Raw genomic sequence first — 22962 nt, 5'->3', positions numbered from 1 at the left:
AATTTTAATCTATATTTCGGATTTCATTTCCGTGATGACCTCACGTCCGCGTATGCAGAGACAAGCAATGTTGTATGCTAGACGGATAGGGCGTCATTTTACTGTCAAATACTGTTGCTCTCTTATTACACCGGTATTTGGTAACTGAGAACGCCCCTAGCTCCATTATGGCTAGCAAAATTTATAATCCGGTTCTTCAGGGCTACTTCAAGTGCGCTTGCTACTGGCTTTCCTGAGCCCACCCTACTCGCCTTGTCACAGCTCTGTCAAAGTGTGATGCTAACTAATAATGAGAAACTCTTAGCCACGCTCAATCTTACATGCCACCCCTTGGTTGTTGCCGTCGCTAGTAAGATGAGGGTAGACTGTCGCACAATTAAGCTGAATCTCCACTCACGGTGCACATATCCCGCAAAGACAACCTTGTTTTCCGTTGCATGCAAAATTACCGTCTGCCTTTCTACCGAATTCCACCTACGTACTTTACTGGTGCCGCATTCTTGTTATATCCACGTGCTATAACAGGCGTCTACTCTTCATTGAGGAGCTGCAACCGGGGCTGAGTTCCACCTACGCTTCAGCACGGTCAAAATGGCAGGGCTCGTCCGGGATATGAACCCGGGACCTCCTGCACCCAAAGCAGGAATCATACCCCTAGACCAACGAGCCACCTGGCTGGAGCAGTCAAGTTAATCCCAAGTAGTGGGCCTCACAGGGAACACAAACTTCCACGCGAATTCGCAAGATAAACGCTTTCTGCAGGCAGCACTCACCACTGATGAGAAGAATATTAAAGGCAACGAATAAAAAGTGAAATAACTTCATCGAGCACTGCTTATGAACAGCCGGCAGTGCCTCAGTTTCGGAATGTGGTTTCTCAGGGTTAAGAGAAGGCGAATGCACTAAACAAAAGAACATCGGGAAACCAAGCACCAACTCATAACGAAAAGATTGCACAATATACTGCAAGCAAAATTTCCAGAAGACGGATACTGAAGACGCCGCAGACAAAAGAATTATTCTATGCAGTAACGATTATCTAGGAAGCGTGAATTGCATGTGCTGCTCCACCACACAACTTCTTTTGATACTATTTTACTTATTCTAAATTCTCATTACCTGATCGTCTCTAAAATACTGTGCGGTTATCACCTGGTTTCCAACAGCGATAGTAGTAAGTAAATCGACTACAAAGTCTTTCAAAGTAGGTCAGACACAAAAAAAAAAAAAAAAATCGGAGCTGCGTGTAGCTCATGTCATTCTGCTTTCAATCGTGAATCTCCGGCTGGGAGTAGTGGCGTACTTATGTAATCCAAGCTTCTGGGAGGCTGTTGTGTGGGAGAGATCTGGAAACAACTACAGATTCGACCGTTCCACGAGCTCAGGAACGGCCGCGATGCCTTCATCGAACTCTGCAGATCGACAGATGATAGTGTGGAAATTTCGGCAAGCGGTGGCTAAGGGTTAAGAGAAGCCAAACGCACTAAACACAAGAAAGTCGGGAAACCGAAGCACACAACTCATAACGAAAAGATTGCGGAATGCAGTGCGAAAGCAAAACTTCGAGAAGACCAACTCTGAAGCCATCGGCGAGCTAGGAATTATTCCGCACAAGAAGCGATCATGTAGGAAGAGCGAGCCGAGGCTGTCGCTCGACCACACAATAAATTTTTGCTTAATCCCAATTTGCAGTACCGGTTCGACACTAGAATACTGCGCCTTGGTTCTTCCAAAAGCGATAGTAATAAGCACGTCGACTGCAGTGTCATTTGGGGTAGTGAGTCAGACATGGAGAGGATATGGGGCGGGTGGAATATGCAGCGACAGGGGCATTGCAGGGCGGCCGCCGGCTCCTTGCCCTGTGGCGCACCGGTGCCGGCGGCGGCCTGGCTGGGCTGCTGGTGCCTTCATGTAGAGCTGCCGCCGAGCCCAGGCAAAGTGCCGCTAACGAAGCGATTGCCTTTGGTGACATCTTTTGCAATAACGACTGCGCGAATCGACGGTATCTCGTAAGGAAGGAAAGAGCAGCAGCTGCCGCCGAGCCCAGGCGCCGTGCCGAACACGCAGAAGGTCCCCGGCTCGATTGCGGGCGGAAACCCGTTTTCGTCGCACTCAGCAAGACACTTGCTACGATCTCTACTGTGACCATTTAAATCAACTTCAAACGTTCCATCAGCAGGGTGCACATGGCTCAAATGAAACATGAAACGGTTTCAGAACTGGTTGTCGGATTTTAGCGCTGACTTGGAGGCCTGGAAATGCGCGAAACAGCCGCCGCCATGCGATTTGTTACCACACCGTTGTACAAAACGCAAGGGCTCGTCCGGTATTTGAACCCGGGACCTCCTGCACCCGAAGCAGGAATCATACCCCTAGACCAACGAGCCTATTCGTTCCGAAAACGCACTGCATGTGAATGACGCCACCTTTGATGGTCTCACCATGTAGGGCTGCAGCTCAGCCAGCGTTCTCCCTGTCTGTCGCGGTTGGATTGTTTCCATCGACGTCTTTTACTACAGGAACTTCACGAATCGGAGGGAGCTCGTAGCCGATGCCCTTGCTAACACGGAAGAAAAACTGTTGCTATTACGAGTCTCCGGGTGGTACATGAAAAGAACCGTCGTTTCCGTGGTGTAGCGGTTATCACGTCTGCTTTACACGCCGAAGGTCCCCGGTTCGATCCCGGGCTGGAACACAACAATTTTAATCTATATTTCGGATTTCATTTCCGTGATGACCTCACGTCCGCGTATGCAGAGACAAGCAATGTTGTATGCTAGACGGATAGGGCGTCATTTTACTGTCAAATACTGTTGCTCTCTTATTACACCGGTATTTGGTAACTGAGAACGCCCCTAGCTCCATTATGGCTAGCAAAATTTATAATCCGGTTCTTCAGGGCTACTTCAAGTGCGCTTGCTACTGGCTTTCCTGAGCCCACCCTACTCGCCTTGTCACAGCTCTGTCAAAGTGTGATGCTAACTAATAATGAGAAACTCTTAGCCACGCTCAATCTTACATGCCACCCCTTGGTTGTTGCCGTCGCTAGTAAGATGAGGGTAGACTGTCGCACAATTAAGCTGAATCTCCACTCACGGTGCACATATCCCGCAAAGACAACCTTGTTTTCCGTTGCATGCAAAATTACCGTCTGCCTTTCTACCGAATTCCACCTACGTACTTTACTGGTGCCGCATTCTTGTTATATCCACGTGCTATAACAGGCGTCTACTCTTCATTGAGGAGCTGCAACCGGGGCTGAGTTCCACCTACGCTTCAGCACGGTCAAAATGGCAGGGCTCGTCCGGGATATGAACCCGGGACCTCCTGCACCCAAAGCAGGAATCATACCCCTAGACCAACGAGCCACCTGGCTGGAGCAGTCAAGTTAATCCCAAGTAGTGGGCCTCACAGGGAACACAAACTTCCACGCGAATTCGCAAGATAAACGCTTTCTGCAGGCAGCACTCACCACTGATGAGAAGAATATTAAAGGCAACGAATAAAAAGTGAAATAACTTCATCGAGCACTGCTTATGAACAGCCGGCAGTGCCTCAGTTTCGGAATGTGGTTTCTCAGGGTTAAGAGAAGGCGAATGCACTAAACAAAAGAACATCGGGAAACCAAGCACCAACTCATAACGAAAAGATTGCACAATATACTGCAAGCAAAATTTCCAGAAGACGGATACTGAAGACGCCGCAGACAAAAGAATTATTCTATGCAGTAACGATTATCTAGGAAGCGTGAATTGCATGTGCTGCTCCACCACACAACTTCTTTTGATACTATTTTACTTATTCTAAATTCTCATTACCTGATCGTCTCTAAAATACTGTGCGGTTATCACCTGGTTTCCAACAGCGATAGTAGTAAGTAAATCGACTACAAAGTCTTTCAAAGTAGGTCAGACACAAAAAAAAAAAAAAAAATCGGAGCTGCGTGTAGCTCATGTCATTCTGCTTTCAATCGTGAATCTCCGGCTGGGAGTAGTGGCGTACTTATGTAATCCAAGCTTCTGGGAGGCTGTTGTGTGGGAGAGATCTGGAAACAACTACAGATTCGACCGTTCCACGAGCTCAGGAACGGCCGCGATGCCTTCATCGAACTCTGCAGATCGACAGATGATAGTGTGGAAATTTCGGCAAGCGGTGGCTAAGGGTTAAGAGAAGCCAAACGCACTAAACACAAGAAAGTCGGGAAACCGAAGCACACAACTCATAACGAAAAGATTGCGGAATGCAGTGCGAAAGCAAAACTTCGAGAAGACCAACTCTGAAGCCATCGGCGAGCTAGGAATTATTCCGCACAAGAAGCGATCATGTAGGAAGAGCGAGCCGAGGCTGTCGCTCGACCACACAATAAATTTTTGCTTAATCCCAATTTGCAGTACCGGTTCGACACTAGAATACTGCGCCTTGGTTCTTCCAAAAGCGATAGTAATAAGCACGTCGACTGCAGTGTCATTTGGGGTAGTGAGTCAGACATGGAGAGGATATGGGGCGGGTGGAATATGCAGCGACAGGGGCATTGCAGGGCGGCCGCCGGCTCCTTGCCCTGTGGCGCACCGGTGCCGGCGGCGGCCTGGCTGGGCTGCTGGTGCCTTCATGTAGAGCTGCCGCCGAGCCCAGGCAAAGTGCCGCTAACGAAGCGATTGCCTTTGGTGACATCTTTTGCAATAACGACTGCGCGAATCGACGGTATCTCGTAAGGAAGGAAAGAGCAGCAGCTGCCGCCGAGCCCAGGCGCCGTGCCGAACACGCAGAAGGTCCCCGGCTCGATTGCGGGCGGAAACCCGTTTTCGTCGCACTCAGCAAGACACTTGCTACGATCTCTACTGTGACCATTTAAATCAACTTCAAACGTTCCATCAGCAGGGTGCACATGGCTCAAATGAAACATGAAACGGTTTCAGAACTGGTTGTCGGATTTTAGCGCTGACTTGGAGGCCTGGAAATGCGCGAAACAGCCGCCGCCATGCGATTTGTTACCACACCGTTGTACAAAACGCAAGGGCTCGTCCGGTATTTGAACCCGGGACCTCCTGCACCCGAAGCAGGAATCATACCCCTAGACCAACGAGCCTATTCGTTCCGAAAACGCACTGCATGTGAATGACGCCACCTTTGATGGTCTCACCATGTAGGGCTGCAGCTCAGCCAGCGTTCTCCCTGTCTGTCGCGGTTGGATTGTTTCCATCGACGTCTTTTACTACAGGAACTTCACGAATCGGAGGGAGCTCGTAGCCGATGCCCTTGCTAACACAGAAGAAAAACTGTTGCTATTACGAGTCTCCGGGTGGTACATGAAAAGAACCGTCGTTTCCGTGGTGTAGCGGTTATCACGTCTGCTTTACACGCCGAAGGTCCCCGGTTCGATCCCGGGCTGGAACACAACAATTTTAATCTATATTTCGGATTTCATTTCCGTGATGACCTCACGTCCGCGTATGCAGAGACAAGCAATGTTGTATGCTAGACGGATAGGGCGTCATTTTACTGTCAAATACTGTTGCTCTCTTATTACACCGGTATTTGGTAACTGAGAACGCCCCTAGCTCCATTATGGCTAGCAAAATTTATAATCCGGTTCTTCAGGGCTACTTCAAGTGCGCTTGCTACTGGCTTTCCTGAGCCCACCCTACTCGCCTTGTCACAGCTCTGTCAAAGTGTGATGCTAACTAATAATGAGAAACTCTTAGCCACGCTCAATCTTACATGCCACCCCTTGGTTGTTGCCGTCGCTAGTAAGATGAGGGTAGACTGTCGCACAATTAAGCTGAATCTCCACTCACGGTGCACATATCCCGCAAAGACAACCTTGTTTTCCGTTGCATGCAAAATTACCGTCTGCCTTTCTACCGAATTCCACCTACGTACTTTACTGGTGCCGCATTCTTGTTATATCCACGTGCTATAACAGGCGTCTACTCTTCATTGAGGAGCTGCAACCGGGGCTGAGTTCCACCTACGCTTCAGCACGGTCAAAATGGCAGGGCTCGTCCGGGATATGAACCCGGGACCTCCTGCACCCAAAGCAGGAATCATACCCCTAGACCAACGAGCCACCTGGCTGGAGCAGTCAAGTTAATCCCAAGTAGTGGGCCTCACAGGGAACACAAACTTCCACGCGAATTCGCAAGATAAACGCTTTCTGCAGGCAGCACTCACCACTGATGAGAAGAATATTAAAGGCAACGAATAAAAAGTGAAATAACTTCATCGAGCACTGCTTATGAACAGCCGGCAGTGCCTCAGTTTCGGAATGTGGTTTCTCAGGGTTAAGAGAAGGCGAATGCACTAAACAAAAGAACATCGGGAAACCAAGCACCAACTCATAACGAAAAGATTGCACAATATACTGCAAGCAAAATTTCCAGAAGACGGATACTGAAGACGCCGCAGACAAAAGAATTATTCTATGCAGTAACGATTATCTAGGAAGCGTGAATTGCATGTGCTGCTCCACCACACAACTTCTTTTGATACTATTTTACTTATTCTAAATTCTCATTACCTGATCGTCTCTAAAATACTGTGCGGTTATCACCTGGTTTCCAACAGCGATAGTAGTAAGTAAATCGACTACAAAGTCTTTCAAAGTAGGTCAGACACAAAAAAAAAAAAAAAAATCGGAGCTGCGTGTAGCTCATGTCATTCTGCTTTCAATCGTGAATCTCCGGCTGGGAGTAGTGGCGTACTTATGTAATCCAAGCTTCTGGGAGGCTGTTGTGTGGGAGAGATCTGGAAACAACTACAGATTCGACCGTTCCACGAGCTCAGGAACGGCCGCGATGCCTTCATCGAACTCTGCAGATCGACAGATGATAGTGTGGAAATTTCGGCAAGCGGTGGCTAAGGGTTAAGAGAAGCCAAACGCACTAAACACAAGAAAGTCGGGAAACCGAAGCACACAACTCATAACGAAAAGATTGCGGAATGCAGTGCGAAAGCAAAACTTCGAGAAGACCAACTCTGAAGCCATCGGCGAGCTAGGAATTATTCCGCACAAGAAGCGATCATGTAGGAAGAGCGAGCCGAGGCTGTCGCTCGACCACACAATAAATTTTTGCTTAATCCCAATTTGCAGTACCGGTTCGACACTAGAATACTGCGCCTTGGTTCTTCCAAAAGCGATAGTAATAAGCACGTCGACTGCAGTGTCATTTGGGGTAGTGAGTCAGACATGGAGAGGATATGGGGCGGGTGGAATATGCAACGACAGGGGCATTGCAGGGCGGCCGCCGGCTCCTTGCCCTGTGGCGCACCGGTGCCGGCGGCGGCCTGGCTGGGCTGCTGGTGCCTTCATGTAGAGCTGCCGCCGAGCCCAGGCAAAGTGCCGCTAACGAAGCGATTGCCTTTGGTGACATCTTTTGCAATAACGACTGCGCGAATCGACGGTATCTCGTAAGGAAGGAAAGAGCAGCAGCTGCCGCCGAGCCCAGGCGCCGTGCCGAACACGCAGAAGGTCCCCGGCTCGATTGCGGGCGGAAACCCGTTTTCGTCGCACTCAGCAAGACACTTGCTACGATCTCTACTGTGACCATTTAAATCAACTTCAAACGTTCCATCAGCAGGGTGCACATGGCTCAAATGAAACATGAAACGGTTTCAGAACTGGTTGTCGGATTTTAGCGCTGACTTGGAGGCCTGGAAATGCGCGAAACAGCCGCCGCCATGCGATTTGTTACCACACCGTTGTACAAAACGCAAGGGCTCGTCCGGTATTTGAACCCGGGACCTCCTGCACCCGAAGCAGGAATCATACCCCTAGACCAACGAGCCTATTCGTTCCGAAAACGCACTGCATGTGAATGACGCCACCTTTGATGGTCTCACCATGTAGGGCTGCAGCTCAGCCAGCGTTCTCCCTGTCTGTCGCGGTTGGATTGTTTCCATCGACGTCTTTTACTACAGGAACTTCACGAATCGGAGGGAGCTCGTAGCCGATGCCCTTGCTAACACAGAAGAAAAACTGTTGCTATTACGAGTCTCCGGGTGGTACATGAAAAGAACCGTCGTTTCCGTGGTGTAGCGGTTATCACGTCTGCTTTACACGCAGAAGGTCCCCGGTTCGATCCCGGGCGGGAACACAACAATTTTAATCTATATTTCGGATTTCATTTCCGTGATGACCTCACGTCCGCGTATGCAGAGACAAGCAATGTTGTATGCTAGACGGATAGGGCGTCATTTTACTGTCAAATACTGTTGCTCTCTTATTGCACCGGTATTTGGTAACTGAGAACGCCCCTAGCTCCATTATGGCTGGCAAAATTTATAATCCGGTTCTTCAGGGCTACTTCAAGTGCGCTTGCTACTGGCTTTCCTGAGCCCACCCTACTCGCCTTGTCACAGCTCTGTCAAAGTGTGATGCTAACTAATAATGAGAAACTCTTAGCCACGCTCAATCTTACATGCCACCCCTTGGTTGTTGCCGTCGCTAGTAAGATGAGGGTAGACTGTCGCACAATTAAGCTGAATCTCCACTCACGGTGCACATATCCCGCAAAGACAACCTTGTTTTCCGTTGCATGCAAAATTACCGTCTGCCTTTCTACCGAATTCCACCTACGTACTTTACTGGTGCCGCATTCTTGTTATATCCACGTGCTATAACAGGCGTCTACTCTTCATTGAGGAGCTGCAACCGGGGCTGAGTTCCACCTACGCTTCAGCACGGTCAAAATGGCAGGGCTCGTCCGGGATTTGAACCCGGGACCTCCTGCACCCAAAGCAGGAATCATACCCCTAGACCAACGAGCCACCTGGCTGGAGCAGTCAAGTTAATCCCAAGTAGTGGGCCTCACAGGGAACACAAACTTCCACGCGAATTCGCAAGATAAACGCTTTCTGCAGGCAGCACTCACCACTGATGAGAAGAATATTAAAGGCAACGAATAAAAAGTGAAATAACTTCATCGAGCACTGCTTATGAACAGCCGGCAGTGCCTCAGTTTCGGAATGTGGTTTCTCAGGGTTAAGAGAAGGCGAATGCACTAAACAAAAGAACATCGGGAAACCAAGCACCAACTCATAACGAAAAGATTGCACAATATACTGCAAGCAAAATTTCCAGAAGACGGATACTGAAGACGCCGCAGACAAAAGAATTATTCTATGCAGTAACGATTATCTAGGAAGCGTGAATTGCATGTGCTGCTCCACCACACAACTTCTTTTGATACTATTTTACTTATTCTAAATTTTCATTACCTGATCGTCTCTAAAATACTGTGCGGTTATCACCTGGTTTCCAACAGCGATAGTAGTAAGTAAATCGACTACAAAGTCTTTCAAAGTAGGTCAGACACAAAAAAAAAAAAAAAAATCGGAGCTGCGTGTAGCTCATGTCATTCTGCTTTCAATCGTGAATCTCCGGCTGGGAGTAGTGGCGTACTTCTGTAATCCAAGCTTCTGGGAGGCTGTTGTGTGGGAGAGATCTGGAAACAACTACAGATTCGACCGTTCCACGAGCTCAGGAACGGCCGCGATGCCTTCATCGAACTCTGCAGATCGACAGATGATAGTGTGGAAATTTCGGCAAGCGGTGGCTAAGGGTTAAGAGAAGCCAAACGCACTAAACACAAGAAAGTCGGGAAACCGAAGCACACAACTCATAACGAAAAGATTGCGGAATGCAGTGCGAAAGCAAAACTTCGAGAAGACCAACTCTGAAGCCATCGGCGAGCTAGGAATTATTCCGCACAAGAAGCGCTCATGTAGGAAGAGCGAGCCGAGGCTGTCGCTCGACCACACAATAAATTTTTGCTTAATCCCAATTTGCAGTACCGGTTCGACACTAGAATACTGCGCCTTGGTTCTTCCAAAAGCGATAGTAATAAGCACGTCGACTGCAGTGTCATTTGGGGTAGTGAGTCAGACATGGAGAGGATATGGGGCGGGTGGAATATGCAACGACAGGGGCATTGCAGGGCGGCCGCCGGCTCCTTGCCCTGTGGCGCACCGGTGCCGGCGGCGGCCTGGCTGGGCTGCTGGTGCCTTCATGTAGAGCTGCCGCCGAGCCCAGGCAAAGTGCCGCTAACGAAGCGATTGCCTTTGGTGACATCTTTTGCAATAACGACTGCGCGAATCGACGGTATCTCGTAAGGAAGGAAAGAGCAGCAGCTGCCGCCGAGCCCAGGCGCCGTGCCGAACACGCAGAAGGTCCCCGGCTCGATTGCGGGCGGAAACCCGTTTTCGTCGCACTCAGCAAGACACTTGCTACGATCTCTACTGTGACCATTTAAATCAACTTCAAACGTTCCATCAGCAGGGTGCACATGGCTCAAATGAAACATGAAACGGTTTCAGAACTGGTTGTCGGATTTTAGCGCTGACTTGGAGGCCTGGAAATGCGCGAAACAGCCGCCGCCATGCGATTTGTTACCACACCGTTGTACAAAACGCAAGGGCTCGTCCGGTATTTGAACCCGGGACCTCCTGCACCCGAAGCAGGAATCATACCCCTAGACCAACGAGCCTATTCGTTCCGAAAACGCACTGCATGTGAATGACGCCACCTTTGATGGTCTCACCATGTAGGGCTGCAGCTCAGCCAGCGTTCTCCCTGTCTGTCGCGGTTGGATTGTTTCCATCGACGTCTTTTACTACAGGAACTTCACGAATCGGAGGGAGCTCGTAGCCGATGCCCTTGCTAACACAGAAGAAAAACTGTTGCTATTACGAGTCTCCGGGTGGTACATGAAAAGAACCGTCGTTTCCGTGGTGTAGCGGTTATCACGTCTGCTTTACACGCAGAAGGTCCCCGGTTCGATCCCGGGCGGGAACACAACAATTTTAATCTATATTTCGGATTTCATTTCCGTGATGACCTCACGTCCGCGTATGCAGAGACAAGCAATGTTGTATGCTAGACGGATAGGGCGTCATTTTACTGTCAAATACTGTTGCTCTCTTATTGCACCGGTATTTGGTAACTGAGAACGCCCCTAGCTCCATTATGGCTGGCAAAATTTATAATCCGGTTCTTCAGGGCTACTTCAAGTGCGCTTGCTACTGGCTTTCCTGAGCCCACCCTACTCGCCTTGTCACAGCTCTGTCAAAGTGTGATGCTAACTAATAATGAGAAACTCTTAGCCACGCTCAATCTTACATGCCACCCCTTGGTTGTTGCCGTCGCTAGTAAGATGAGGGTAGACTGTCGCACAATTAAGCTGAATCTCCACTCACGGTGCACATATCCCGCAAAGACAACCTTGTTTTCCGTTGCATGCAAAATTACCGTCTGCCTTTCTACCGAATTCCACCTACGTACTTTACTGGTGCCGCATTCTTGTTATATCCACGTGCTATAACAGGCGTCTACTCTTCATTGAGGAGCTGCAACCGGGGCTGAGTTCCACCTACGCTTCAGCACGGTCAAAATGGCAGGGCTCGTCCGGGATTTGAACCCGGGACCTCCTGCACCCAAAGCAGGAATCATACCCCTAGACCAACGAGCCACCTGGCTGGAGCAGTCAAGTTAATCCCAAGTAGTGGGCCTCACAGGGAACACAAACTTCCACGCGAATTCGCAAGATAAACGCTTTCTGCAGGCAGCACTCACCACTGATGAGAAGAATATTAAAGGCAACGAATAAAAAGTGAAATAACTTCATCGAGCACTGCTTATGAACAGCCGGCAGTGCCTCAGTTTCGGAATGTGGTTTCTCAGGGTTAAGAGAAGGCGAATGCACTAAACAAAAGAACATCGGGAAACCAAGCACCAACTCATAACGAAAAGATTGCACAATATACTGCAAGCAAAATTTCCAGAAGACGGATACTGAAGACGCCGCAGACAAAAGAATTATTCTATGCAGTAACGATTATCTAGGAAGCGTGAATTGCATGTGCTGCTCCACCACACAACTTCTTTTGATACTATTTTACTTATTCTAAATTTTCATTACCTGATCGTCTCTAAAATACTGTGCGGTTATCACCTGGTTTCCAACAGCGATAGTAGTAAGTAAATCGACTACAAAGTCTTTCAAAGTAGGTCAGACACAAAAAAAAAAAAAAAAATCGGAGCTGCGTGTAGCTCATGTCATTCTGCTTTCAATCGTGAATCTCCGGCTGGGAGTAGTGGCGTACTTCTGTAATCCAAGCTTCTGGGAGGCTGTTGTGTGGGAGAGATCTGGAAACAACTACAGATTCGACCGTTCCACGAGCTCAGGAACGGCCGCGATGCCTTCATCGAACTCTGCAGATCGACAGATGATAGTGTGGAAATTTCGGCAAGCGGTGGCTAAGGGTTAAGAGAAGCCAAACGCACTAAACACAAGAAAGTCGGGAAACCGAAGCACACAACTCATAACGAAAAGATTGCGGAATGCAGTGCGAAAGCAAAACTTCGAGAAGACCAACTCTGAAGCCATCGGCGAGCTAGGAATTATTCCGCACAAGAAGCGCTCATGTAGGAAGAGCGAGCCGAGGCTGTCGCTCGACCACACAATAAATTTTTGCTTAATCCCAATTTGCAGTACCGGTTCGACACTAGAATACTGCGCCTTGGTTCTTCCAAAAGCGATAGTAATAAGCACGTCGACTGCAGTGTCATTTGGGGTAGTGAGTCAGACATGGAGGGGATATGGGGCGGGTGGAATATGCAGCGACAGGGGCATTGCAGGGCGGCCGCCGGCTCCTTGCCCTGTGGCGCACCGGTGCCGGCGGCGGCCTGGCTGGGCTGCTGGTGCCTTCATGTAGAGCTGCCGCCGAGCCCAGGCAAAGTGCCGCTAACGAAGCGATTGCCTTTGGTGACATCTTTTGCAATAACGACTGCGCGAATCGACGGTATCTCGTAAGGAAGGAAAGAGCAGCAGCTGCCGCCGAGCCCAGGCGCCGTGCCGAACACGCAGAAGGTCCCCGGCTCGATTGCGGGCGGAAACCCGTTTTCGTCGCACTCAGCAAGACACTTGCTACGATCTCTACTGTGACCATTTAAATCAACTTCAAACGTTCCATCAGCAGGGTGCACATGGCTCAAATGAAACATGAAACGGTTTCAGAACTGGTTGTCGGATTTTAGCGCTGACTTGGAGGCCTGGAAATGCGCGAAACAGCCGCCGCCATGCGATTTGTTACCACACCGTTGTACAAAACGCAAGGGCTCGTCCGGTATTTGAACCCGGGACCTCCTGCACCCGAAGCAGGAATCATACCCCTAGACCAACGAGCCTATTCGTTCCGAAAACGCACTGCATGTGAATGACGCCACCTTTGATGGTCTCATCATGTAGGGCTGCAGCTCAGCCAGCGTTCTCCCTGTCTGTCGCGGTTGGATTGTTTCCATCGACGTCTTTTACTACAGGAACTTCACGAATCGGAGGGAGCTCGTAGCCGATGCCCTTGCTAACACAGAAGAAAAACTGTTGCTATTACGAGTCTCCGGGTGGTACATGAAAAGAACCGTCGTTTCCGTGGTGTAGCGGTTATCACGTCTGCTTTACACGCAGAAGGTCCCCGGTTCGATCCCGGGCGGGAACACAACAATTTTAATCTATATTTCGGATTTCATTTCCGTGATGACCTCACGTCCGCGTATGCAGAGACAAGCAATGTTGTATGCTAGACGGATAGGGCGTCATTTTACTGTCAAATACTGTTGCTCTCTTATTGCACCGGTATTTGGTAACTGAGAACGCCCCTAGCTCCATTATGGCTGGCAAAATTTATAATCCGGTTCTTCAGGGCTACTTCAAGTGCGCTTGCTACTGGCTTTCCTGAGCCCACCCTACTCGCCTTGTCACAGCTCTGTCAAAGTGTGATGCTAACTAATAATGAGAAACTCTTAGCCACGCTCAATCTTACATGCCACCCCTTGGTTGTTGCCGTCGCTAGTAAGATGAGGGTAGACTGTCGCACAATTAAGCTGAATCTCCACTCACGGTGCACATATCCCGCAAAGACAACCTTGTTTTCCGTTGCATGCAAAATTACCGTCTGCCTTTCTACCGAATTCCACCTACGTACTTTACTGGTGCCGCATTCTTGTTATATCCACGTGCTATAACAGGCGTCTACTCTTCATTGAGGAGCTGCAACCGGGGCTGAGTTCCACCTACGCTTCAGCACGGTCAAAATGGCAGGGCTCGTCCGGGATTTGAACCCGGGACCTCCTGCACCCAAAGCAGGAATCATACCCCTAGACCAACGAGCCACCTGGCTGGAGCAGTCAAGTTAATCCCAAGTAGTGGGCCTCACAGGGAACACAAACTTCCACGCGAATTCGCAAGATAAACGCTTTCTGCAGGCAGCACTCACCACTGATGAGAAGAATATTAAAGGCAACGAATAAAAAGTGAAATAACTTCATCGAGCACTGCTTATGAACAGCCGGCAGTGCCTCAGTTTCGGAATGTGGTTTCTCAGGGTTAAGAGAAGGCGAATGCACTAAACAAAAGAACATCGGGAAACCAAGCACCAACTCATAACGAAAAGATTGCACAATATACTGCAAGCAAAATTTCCAGAAGACGGATACTGAAGACGCCGCAGACAAAAGAATTATTCTATGCAGTAACGATTATCTAGGAAGCGTGAATTGCATGTGCTGCTCCACCACACAACTTCTTTTGATACTATTTTACTTATTCTAAATTTTCATTACCTGATCGTCTCTAAAATACTGTGCGGTTATCACCTGGTTTCCAACAGCGATAGTAGTAAGTAAATCGACTACAAAGTCTTTCAAAGTAGGTCAGACACAAAAAAAAAAAAAAAAATCGGAGCTGCGTGTAGCTCATGTCATTCTGCTTTCAATCGTGAATCTCCGGCTGGGAGTAGTGGCGTACTTCTGTAATCCAAGCTTCTGGGAGGCTGTTGTGTGGGAGAGATCTGGAAACAACTACAGATTCGACCGTTCCACGAGCTCAGGAACGGCCGCGATGCCTTCATCGAACTCTGCAGATCGACAGATGATAGTGTGGAAATTTCGGCAAGCGGTGGCTAAGGGTTAAGAGAAGCCAAACGCACTAAACACAAGAAAGTCGGGAAACCGAAGCACACAACTCATAACGAAAAGATTGCGGAATGCAGTGCGAAAGCAAAACTTCGAGAAGACCAACTCTGAAGCCATCGGCGAGCTAGGAATTATTCCGCACAAGAAGCGCTCATGTAGGAAGAGCGAGCCGAGGCTGTCGCTCGACCACACAATAAATTTTTGCTTAATCCCAATTTGCAGTACCGGTTCGACACTAGAATACTGCGCCTTGGTTCTTCCAAAAGCGATAGTAATAAGCACGTCGACTGCAGTGTCATTTGGGGTAGTGAGTCAGACATGGAGAGTATATGGGGCGGGTGGAATATGCAGCGACAGGGGCATTGCAGGGCGGCCGCCGGCTCCTTGCCCTGTGGCGCACCGGTGCCGGCGGCGGCCTGGCTGGGCTGCTGGTGCCTTCATGTAGAGCTGCCGCCGAGCCCAGGCAAAGTGCCGCTAACGAAGCGATTGCCTTTGGTGACATCTTTTGCAATAACGACTGCGCGAATCGACGGTATCTCGTAAGGAAGGAAAGAGCAGCAGCTGCCGCCGAGCCCAGGCGCCGTGCCGAACACGCAGAAGGTCCCCGGCTCGATTGCGGGCGGAAACCCGTTTTCGTCGCACTCAGCAAGACACTTGCTACGATCTCTACTGTGACCATTTAAATCAACTTCAAACGTTCCATCAGCAGGGTGCACATGGCTCAAATGAAACATGAAACGGTTTCAGAACTGGTTGTCGGATTTTAGCGCTGACTTGGAGGCCTGGAAATGCGCGAAACAGCCGCCGCCATGCGATTTGTTACCACACCGTTGTACAAAACGCAAGGGCTCGTCCGGTATTTGAACCCGGGACCTCCTGCACCCGAAGCAGGAATCATACCCCTAGACCAACGAGCCTATTCGTTCCGAAAACGCACTGCATGTGAATGACGCCACCTTTGATGGTCTCATCATGTAGGGCTGCAGCTCAGCCAGCGTTCTCCCTGTCTGTCGCGGTTGGATTGTTTCCATCGACGTCTTTTACTACAGGAACTTCACGAATCGGAGGGAGCTCGTAGCCGATGCCCTTGCTAACACAGAAGAAAAACTGTTGCTATTACGAGTCTCCGGGTGGTACATGAAAAGAACCGTCGTTTCCGTGGTGTAGCGGTTATCACGTCTGCTTTACACGCAGAAGGTCCCCGGTTCGATCCCGGGCGGGAACACAACAATTTTAATCTATATTTCGGATTTCATTTCCGTGATGACCTCACGTCCGCGTATGCAGAGACAAGCAATGTTGTATGCTAGACGGATAGGGCGTCATTTTACTGTCAAATACTGTTGCTCTCTTATTGCACCGGTATTTGGTAACTGAGAACGCCCCTAGCTCCATTATGGCTGGCAAAATTTATAATCCGGTTCTTCAGGGCTACTTCAAGTGCGCTTGCTACTGGCTTTCCTGAGCCCACCCTACTCGCCTTGTCACAGCTCTGTCAAAGTGTGATGCTAACTAATAATGAGAAACTCTTAGCCACGCTCAATCTTACATGCCACCCCTTGGTTGTTGCCGTCGCTAGTAAGATGAGGGTAGACTGTCGCACAATTAAGCTGAATCTCCACTCACGGTGCACATATCCCGCAAAGACAACCTTGTTTTCCGTTGCATGCAAAATTACCGTCTGCCTTTCTACCGAATTCCACCTACGTACTTTACTGGTGCCGCATTCTTGTTATATCCACGTGCTATAACAGGCGTCTACTCTTCATTGAGGAGCTGCAACCGGGGCTGAGTTCCACCTACGCTTCAGCACGGTCAAAATGGCAGGGCTCGTCCGGGATTTGAACCCGGGACCTCCTGCACCCAAAGCAGGAATCATACCCCTAGACCAACGAGCCACCTGGCTGGAGCAGTCAAGTTAATCCCAAGTAGTGGGCCTCACAGGGAACACAAACTTCCACGCGAATTCGCAAGATAAACGCTTTCTGCAGGCAGCACTCACCACTGATGAGAAGAATATTAAAGGCAACGAATAAAAAGTGAAATAACTTCATCGAGCACTGCTTATGAACAGCCGGCAGTGCCTCAGTTTCGGAATGTGGTTTCTCAGGGTTAAGAGAAGGCGAATGCACTAAACAAAAGAACATCGGGAAACCAAGCACCAACTCATAACGAAAAGATTGCACAATATACTGCAAGCAAAATTTCCAGAAGACGGATACTGAAGACGCCGCAGACAAAAGAATTATTCTATGCAGTAACGATTATCTAGGAAGCGTGAATTGCATGTGCTGCTCCACCACACAACTTCTTTTGATACTATTTTACTTATTCTAAATTTTCATTACCTGATCGTCTCTAAAATACTGTGCGGTTATCACCTGGTTTCCAACAGCGATAGTAGTAAGTAAATCGACTACAAAGTCTTTCAAAGTAGGTCAGACACAAAAAAAAAAAAAAAAATCGGAGCTGCGTGTAGCTCATGTCATTCTGCTTTCAATCGTGAATCTCCGGCTGGGAGTAGTGGCGTACTTCTGTAATCCAAGCTTCTGGGAGGCTGTTGTGTGGGAGAGATCTGGAAACAACTACAGATTCGACCGTTCCACGAGCTCAGGAACGGCCGCGATGCCTTCATCGAACTCTGCAGATCGACAGATGATAGTGTGGAAATTTCGGCAAGCGGTGGCTAAGGGTTAAGAGAAGCCAAACGCACTAAACACAAGAAAGTCGGGAAACCTAAGCACACAACTCATAACGAAAAGATTGCGGAATGCAGTGCGAAAGCAAAACTTCGAGAAGACCAACTCTGAAGCCATCGGCGAGCTAGGAATTATTCCGCACAAGAAGCGCTCATGTAGGAAGAGCGAGCCGAGGCTGTCGCTCGACCACACAATAAATTTTTGCTTAATCCCAATTTGCAGTACCGGTTCGACACTAGAATACTGCGCCTTGGTTCTTCCAAAAGCGATAGTAATAAGCACGTCGACTGCAGTGTCATTTGGGGTAGTGAGTCAGACATGGAGAGGATATGGGGCGGGTGGAATATGCAACGACAGGGGCATTGCAGGGCGGCCGCCGGCTCCTTGCCCTGTGGCGCACCGGTGCCGGCGGCGGCCTGGCTGGGCTGCTGGTGCCTTCATGTAGAGCTGCCGCCGAGCCCAGGCAAAGTGCCGCTAACGAAGCGATTGCCTTTGGTGACATCTTTTGCAATAACGACTGCGCGAATCGACGGTATCTCGTAAGGAAGGAAAGAGCAGCAGCTGCCGCCGAGCCCAGGCGCCGTGCCGAACACGCAGAAGGTCCCCGGCTCGATTGCGGGCGGAAACCCGTTTTCGTCGCACTCAGCAAGACACTTGCTACGATCTCTACTGTGACCATTTAAATCAACTTCAAACGTTCCATCAGCAGGGTGCACATGGCTCAAATGAAACATGAAACGGTTTCAGAACTGGTTGTCGGATTTTAGCGCTGACTTGGAGGCCTGGAAATGCGCGAAACAGCCGCCGCCATGCGATTTGTTACCACACCGTTGTACAAAACGCAAGGGCTCGTCCGGTATTTGAACCCGGGACCTCCTGCACCCGAAGCAGGAATCATACCCCTAGACCAACGAGCCTATTCGTTCCGAAAACGCACTGCATGTGAATGACGCCACCTTTGATGGTCTCATCATGTAGGGCTGCAGCTCAGCCAGCGTTCTCCCTGTCTGTCGCGGTTGGATTGTTTCCATCGACGTCTTTTACTACAGGAACTTCACGAATCGGAGGGAGCTCGTAGCCGATGCCCTTGCTAACACAGAAGAAAAACTGTTGCTATTACGAGTCTCCGGGTGGTACATGAAAAGAACCGTCGTTTCCGTGGTGTAGCGGTTATCACGTCTGCTTTACACGCAGAAGGTCCCCGGTTCGATCCCGGGCGGGAACACAACAATTTTAATCTATATTTCGGATTTCATTTCCGTGATGACCTCACGTCCGCGTATGCAGAGACAAGCAATGTTGTATGCTAGACGGATAGGGCGTCATTTTACTGTCAAATACTGTTGCTCTCTTATTGCACCGGTATTTGGTAACTGAGAACGCCCCTAGCTCCATTATGGCTGGCAAAATTTATAATCCGGTTCTTCAGGGCTACTTCAAGTGCGCTTGCTACTGGCTTTCCTGAGCCCACCCTACTCGCCTTGTCACAGCTCTGTCAAAGTGTGATGCTAACTAATAATGAGAAACTCTTAGCCACGCTCAATCTTACATGCCACCCCTTGGTTGTTGCCGTCGCTAGTAAGATGAGGGTAGACTGTCGCACAATTAAGCTGAATCTCCACTCACGGTGCACATATCCCGCAAAGACAACCTTGTTTTCCGTTGCATGCAAAATTACCGTCTGCCTTTCTACCGAATTCCACCTACGTACTTTACTGGTGCCGCATTCTTGTTATATCCACGTGCTATAACAGGCGTCTACTCTTCATTGAGGAGCTGCAACCGGGGCTGAGTTCCACCTACGCTTCAGCACGGTCAAAATGGCAGGGCTCGTCCGGGATTTGAACCCGGGACCTCCTGCACCCAAAGCAGGAATCATACCCCTAGACCAACGAGCCACCTGGCTGGAGCAGTCAAGTTAATCCCAAGTAGTGGGCCTCACAGGGAACACAAACTTCCACGCGAATTCGCAAGATAAACGCTTTCTGCAGGCAGCACTCACCACTGATGAGAAGAATATTAAAGGCAACGAATAAAAAGTGAAATAACTTCATCGAGCACTGCTTATGAACAGCCGGCAGTGCCTCAGTTTCGGAATGTGGTTTCTCAGGGTTAAGAGAAGGCGAATGCACTAAACAAAAGAACATCGGGAAACCAAGCACCAACTCATAACGAAAAGATTGCACAATATACTGCAAGCAAAATTTCCAGAAGACGGATACTGAAGACGCCGCAGACAAAAGAATTATTCTATGCAGTAACGATTATCTAGGAAGCGTGAATTGCATGTGCTGCTCCACCACACAACTTCTTTTGATACTATTTTACTTATTCTAAATTTTCATTACCTGATCGTCTCTAAAATACTGTGCGGTTATCACCTGGTTTCCAACAGCGATAGTAGTAAGTAAATCGACTACAAAGTCTTTCAAAGTAGGTCAGACACAAAAAAAAAAAAAAAAATCGGAGCTGCGTGTAGCTCATGTCATTCTGCTTTCAATCGTGAATCTCCGGCTGGGAGTAGTGGCGTACTTCTGTAATCCAAGCTTCTGGGAGGCTGTTGTGTGGGAGAGATCTGGAAACAACTACAGATTCGACCGTTCCACGAGCTCAGGAACGGCCGCGATGCCTTCATCGAACTCTGCAGATCGACAGATGATAGTGTGGAAATTTCGGCAAGCGGTGGCTAAGGGTTAAGAGAAGCCAAACGCACTAAACACAAGAAAGTCGGGAAACCTAAGCACACAACTCATAACGAAAAGATTGCGGAATGCAGTGCGAAAGCAAAACTTCGAGAAGACCAACTCTGAAGCCATCGGCGAGCTAGGAATTATTCCGCACAAGAAGCGCTCATGTAGGAAGAGCGAGCCGAGGCTGTCGCTCGACCACACAATAAATTTTTGCTTAATCCCAATTTGCAGTACCGGTTCGACACTAGAATACTGCGCCTTGGTTCTTCCAAAAGCGATAGTAATAAGCACGTCGACTGCAGTGTCATTTGGGGTAGTGAGTCAGACATGGAGAGGATATGGGGCGGGTGGAATATGCAACGACAGGGGCATTGCAGGGCGGCCGCCGGCTCCTTGCCCTGTGGCGCACCGGTGCCGGCGGCGGCCTGGCTGGGCTGCTGGTGCCTTCATGTAGAGCTGCCGCCGAGCCCAGGCAAAGTGCCGCTAACGAAGCGATTGCCTTTGGTGACATCTTTTGCAATAACGACTGCGCGAATCGACGGTATCTCGTAAGGAAGGAAAGAGCAGCAGCTGCCGCCGAGCCCAGGCGCCGTGCCGAACACGCAGAAGGTCCCCGGCTCGATTGCGGGCGGAAACCCGTTTTCGTCGCACTCAGCAAGACACTTGCTACGATCTCTACTGTGACCATTTAAATCAACTTCAAACGTTCCATCAGCAGGGTGCACATGGCTCAAATGAAACATGAAACGGTTTCAGAACTGGTTGTCGGATTTTAGCGCTGACTTGGAGGCCTGGAAATGCGCGAAACAGCCGCCGCCATGCGATTTGTTACCACACCGTTGTACAAAACGCAAGGGCTCGTCCGGTATTTGAACCCGGGACCTCCTGCACCCGAAGCAGGAATCATACCCCTAGACCAACGAGCCTATTCGTTCCGAAAACGCACTGCATGTGAATGACGCCACCTTTGATGGTCTCACCATGTAGGGCTGCAGCTCAGCCAGCGTTCTCCCTGTCTGTCGCGGTTGGATTGTTTCCATCGACGTCTTTTACTACAGGAACTTCACGAATCGGAGGGAGCTCGTAGCCGATGCCCTTGCTAACACAGAAGAAAAACTGTTGCTATTACGAGTCTCCGGGTGGTACATGAAAAGAACCGTCGTTTCCGTGGTGTAGCGGTTATCACGTCTGCTTTACACGCAGAAGGTCCCCGGTTCGATCCCGGGCGGGAACACAACAATTTTAATCTATATTTCGGATTTCATTTCCGTGATGACCTCACGTCCGCGTATGCAGAGACAAGCAATGTTGTATGCTAGACGGATAGGGCGTCATTTTACTGTCAAATACTGTTGCTCTCTTATTGCACCGGTATTTGGTAACTGAGAACGCCCCTAGCTCCATTATGGCTGGCAAAATTTATAATCCGGTTCTTCAGGGCTACTTCAAGTGCGCTTGCTACTGGCTTTCCTGAGCCCACCCTACTCGCCTTGTCACAGCTCTGTCAAAGTGTGATGCTAACTAATAATGAGAAACTCTTAGCCACGCTCAATCTTACATGCCACCCCTTGGTTGTTGCCGTCGCTAGTAAGATGAGGGTAGACTGTCGCACAATTAAGCTGAATCTCCACTCACGGTGCACATATCCCGCAAAGACAACCTTGTTTTCCGTTGCATGCAAAATTACCGTCTGCCTTTCTACCGAATTCCACCTACGTACTTTACTGGTGCCGCATTCTTGTTATATCCACGTGCTATAACAGGCGTCTACTCTTCATTGAGGAGCTGCAACCGGGGCTGAGTTCCACCTACGCTTCAGCACGGTCAAAATGGCAGGGCTCGTCCGGGATTTGAACCCGGGACCTCCTGCACCCAAAGCAGGAATCATACCCCTAGACCAACGAGCCACCTGGCTGGAGCAGTCAAGTTAATCCCAAGTAGTGGGCCTCACAGGGAACACAAACTTCCACGCGAATTCGCAAGATAAACGCTTTCTGCAGGCAGCACTCACCACTGATGAGAAGAATATTAAAGGCAACGAATAAAAAGTGAAATAACTTCATCGAGCACTGCTTATGAACAGCCGGCAGTGCCTCAGTTTCGGAATGTGGTTTCTCAGGGTTAAGAGAAGGCGAATGCACTAAACAAAAGAACATCGGGAAACCAAGCACCAACTCATAACGAAAAGATTGCACAATATACTGCAAGCAAAATTTCCAGAAGACGGATACTGAAGACGCCGCAGACAAAAGAATTATTCTATGCAGTAACGATTATCTAGGAAGCGTGAATTGCATGTGCTGCTCCACCACACAACTTCTTTTGATACTATTTTACTTATTCTAAATTTTCATTACCTGATCGTCTCTAAAATACTGTGCGGTTATCACCTGGTTTCCAACAGCGATAGTAGTAAGTAAATCGACTACAAAGTCTTTCAAAGTAGGTCAGACACAAAAAAAAAAAAAAAAATCGGAGCTGCGTGTAGCTCATGTCATTCTGCTTTCAATCGTGAATCTCCGGCTGGGAGTAGTGGCGTACTTCTGTAATCCAAGCTTCTGGGAGGCTGTTGTGTGGGAGAGATCTGGAAACAACTACAGATTCGACC

The 22962-nt window shown here is 49.2% G+C and overlaps 25 non-coding genes across 25 annotated transcripts; 8 read left to right on the top strand and 17 right to left on the bottom strand.

Moving 5' to 3' along the window:
* Positions 1-597: 597 nt before the first annotated feature.
* On the bottom strand, positions 598-669 carry Trnap-ugg (transfer RNA proline (anticodon UGG)). Its single transcript has one exon. It is a non-coding gene; the product is annotated as a tRNA-Pro (tRNA).
* Positions 670-2315: 1646 nt separating this feature from the next.
* On the bottom strand, positions 2316-2387 carry Trnap-cgg (transfer RNA proline (anticodon CGG)). Its single transcript has one exon. It is a non-coding gene; the product is annotated as a tRNA-Pro (tRNA).
* A 235-nt stretch (positions 2388-2622) lies between these two features.
* Trnav-uac (transfer RNA valine (anticodon UAC)) lies at positions 2623-2695 on the top strand. Its single transcript has one exon. It is a non-coding gene; the product is annotated as a tRNA-Val (tRNA).
* Positions 2696-3296: 601 nt separating this feature from the next.
* Positions 3297-3368, bottom strand: Trnap-ugg (transfer RNA proline (anticodon UGG)). Its single transcript has one exon. It is a non-coding gene; the product is annotated as a tRNA-Pro (tRNA).
* A 1646-nt stretch (positions 3369-5014) lies between these two features.
* Trnap-cgg (transfer RNA proline (anticodon CGG)) lies at positions 5015-5086 on the bottom strand. The gene has a single exon. It is a non-coding gene; the product is annotated as a tRNA-Pro (tRNA).
* A 235-nt stretch (positions 5087-5321) lies between these two features.
* On the top strand, positions 5322-5394 carry Trnav-uac (transfer RNA valine (anticodon UAC)). The gene has a single exon. It is a non-coding gene; the product is annotated as a tRNA-Val (tRNA).
* Positions 5395-5995: 601 nt separating this feature from the next.
* Trnap-ugg (transfer RNA proline (anticodon UGG)) lies at positions 5996-6067 on the bottom strand. Its single transcript has one exon. It is a non-coding gene; the product is annotated as a tRNA-Pro (tRNA).
* Positions 6068-7713: 1646 nt separating this feature from the next.
* Trnap-cgg (transfer RNA proline (anticodon CGG)) lies at positions 7714-7785 on the bottom strand. Its single transcript has one exon. It is a non-coding gene; the product is annotated as a tRNA-Pro (tRNA).
* A 235-nt stretch (positions 7786-8020) lies between these two features.
* Trnav-uac (transfer RNA valine (anticodon UAC)) lies at positions 8021-8093 on the top strand. The gene has a single exon. It is a non-coding gene; the product is annotated as a tRNA-Val (tRNA).
* A 601-nt stretch (positions 8094-8694) lies between these two features.
* On the bottom strand, positions 8695-8766 carry Trnap-ugg (transfer RNA proline (anticodon UGG)). The gene has a single exon. It is a non-coding gene; the product is annotated as a tRNA-Pro (tRNA).
* A 1646-nt stretch (positions 8767-10412) lies between these two features.
* On the bottom strand, positions 10413-10484 carry Trnap-cgg (transfer RNA proline (anticodon CGG)). The gene has a single exon. It is a non-coding gene; the product is annotated as a tRNA-Pro (tRNA).
* A 235-nt stretch (positions 10485-10719) lies between these two features.
* Trnav-uac (transfer RNA valine (anticodon UAC)) lies at positions 10720-10792 on the top strand. Its single transcript has one exon. It is a non-coding gene; the product is annotated as a tRNA-Val (tRNA).
* Positions 10793-11393: 601 nt separating this feature from the next.
* On the bottom strand, positions 11394-11465 carry Trnap-ugg (transfer RNA proline (anticodon UGG)). Its single transcript has one exon. It is a non-coding gene; the product is annotated as a tRNA-Pro (tRNA).
* Positions 11466-13111: 1646 nt separating this feature from the next.
* Positions 13112-13183, bottom strand: Trnap-cgg (transfer RNA proline (anticodon CGG)). Its single transcript has one exon. It is a non-coding gene; the product is annotated as a tRNA-Pro (tRNA).
* Positions 13184-13418: 235 nt separating this feature from the next.
* Positions 13419-13491, top strand: Trnav-uac (transfer RNA valine (anticodon UAC)). Its single transcript has one exon. It is a non-coding gene; the product is annotated as a tRNA-Val (tRNA).
* A 601-nt stretch (positions 13492-14092) lies between these two features.
* On the bottom strand, positions 14093-14164 carry Trnap-ugg (transfer RNA proline (anticodon UGG)). The gene has a single exon. It is a non-coding gene; the product is annotated as a tRNA-Pro (tRNA).
* Positions 14165-15810: 1646 nt separating this feature from the next.
* On the bottom strand, positions 15811-15882 carry Trnap-cgg (transfer RNA proline (anticodon CGG)). The gene has a single exon. It is a non-coding gene; the product is annotated as a tRNA-Pro (tRNA).
* A 235-nt stretch (positions 15883-16117) lies between these two features.
* Positions 16118-16190, top strand: Trnav-uac (transfer RNA valine (anticodon UAC)). The gene has a single exon. It is a non-coding gene; the product is annotated as a tRNA-Val (tRNA).
* Positions 16191-16791: 601 nt separating this feature from the next.
* On the bottom strand, positions 16792-16863 carry Trnap-ugg (transfer RNA proline (anticodon UGG)). Its single transcript has one exon. It is a non-coding gene; the product is annotated as a tRNA-Pro (tRNA).
* A 1646-nt stretch (positions 16864-18509) lies between these two features.
* Trnap-cgg (transfer RNA proline (anticodon CGG)) lies at positions 18510-18581 on the bottom strand. The gene has a single exon. It is a non-coding gene; the product is annotated as a tRNA-Pro (tRNA).
* A 235-nt stretch (positions 18582-18816) lies between these two features.
* On the top strand, positions 18817-18889 carry Trnav-uac (transfer RNA valine (anticodon UAC)). The gene has a single exon. It is a non-coding gene; the product is annotated as a tRNA-Val (tRNA).
* Positions 18890-19490: 601 nt separating this feature from the next.
* Trnap-ugg (transfer RNA proline (anticodon UGG)) lies at positions 19491-19562 on the bottom strand. Its single transcript has one exon. It is a non-coding gene; the product is annotated as a tRNA-Pro (tRNA).
* Positions 19563-21208: 1646 nt separating this feature from the next.
* Trnap-cgg (transfer RNA proline (anticodon CGG)) lies at positions 21209-21280 on the bottom strand. The gene has a single exon. It is a non-coding gene; the product is annotated as a tRNA-Pro (tRNA).
* A 235-nt stretch (positions 21281-21515) lies between these two features.
* On the top strand, positions 21516-21588 carry Trnav-uac (transfer RNA valine (anticodon UAC)). The gene has a single exon. It is a non-coding gene; the product is annotated as a tRNA-Val (tRNA).
* Positions 21589-22189: 601 nt separating this feature from the next.
* Trnap-ugg (transfer RNA proline (anticodon UGG)) lies at positions 22190-22261 on the bottom strand. The gene has a single exon. It is a non-coding gene; the product is annotated as a tRNA-Pro (tRNA).
* Between the last annotated feature and the right edge of the window lie 701 nt (positions 22262-22962).

This window comes from Schistocerca serialis, chromosome 2 (assembly GCF_023864345.2).
Source record: "Schistocerca serialis cubense isolate TAMUIC-IGC-003099 chromosome 2, iqSchSeri2.2, whole genome shotgun sequence".
NCBI lineage: Eukaryota > Metazoa > Arthropoda > Insecta > Orthoptera > Acrididae > Schistocerca > Schistocerca serialis.
The sequence above is the reverse complement of the archived record's forward strand: the minus strand, read 5'-3'. Positions and strand labels throughout refer to the sequence as shown.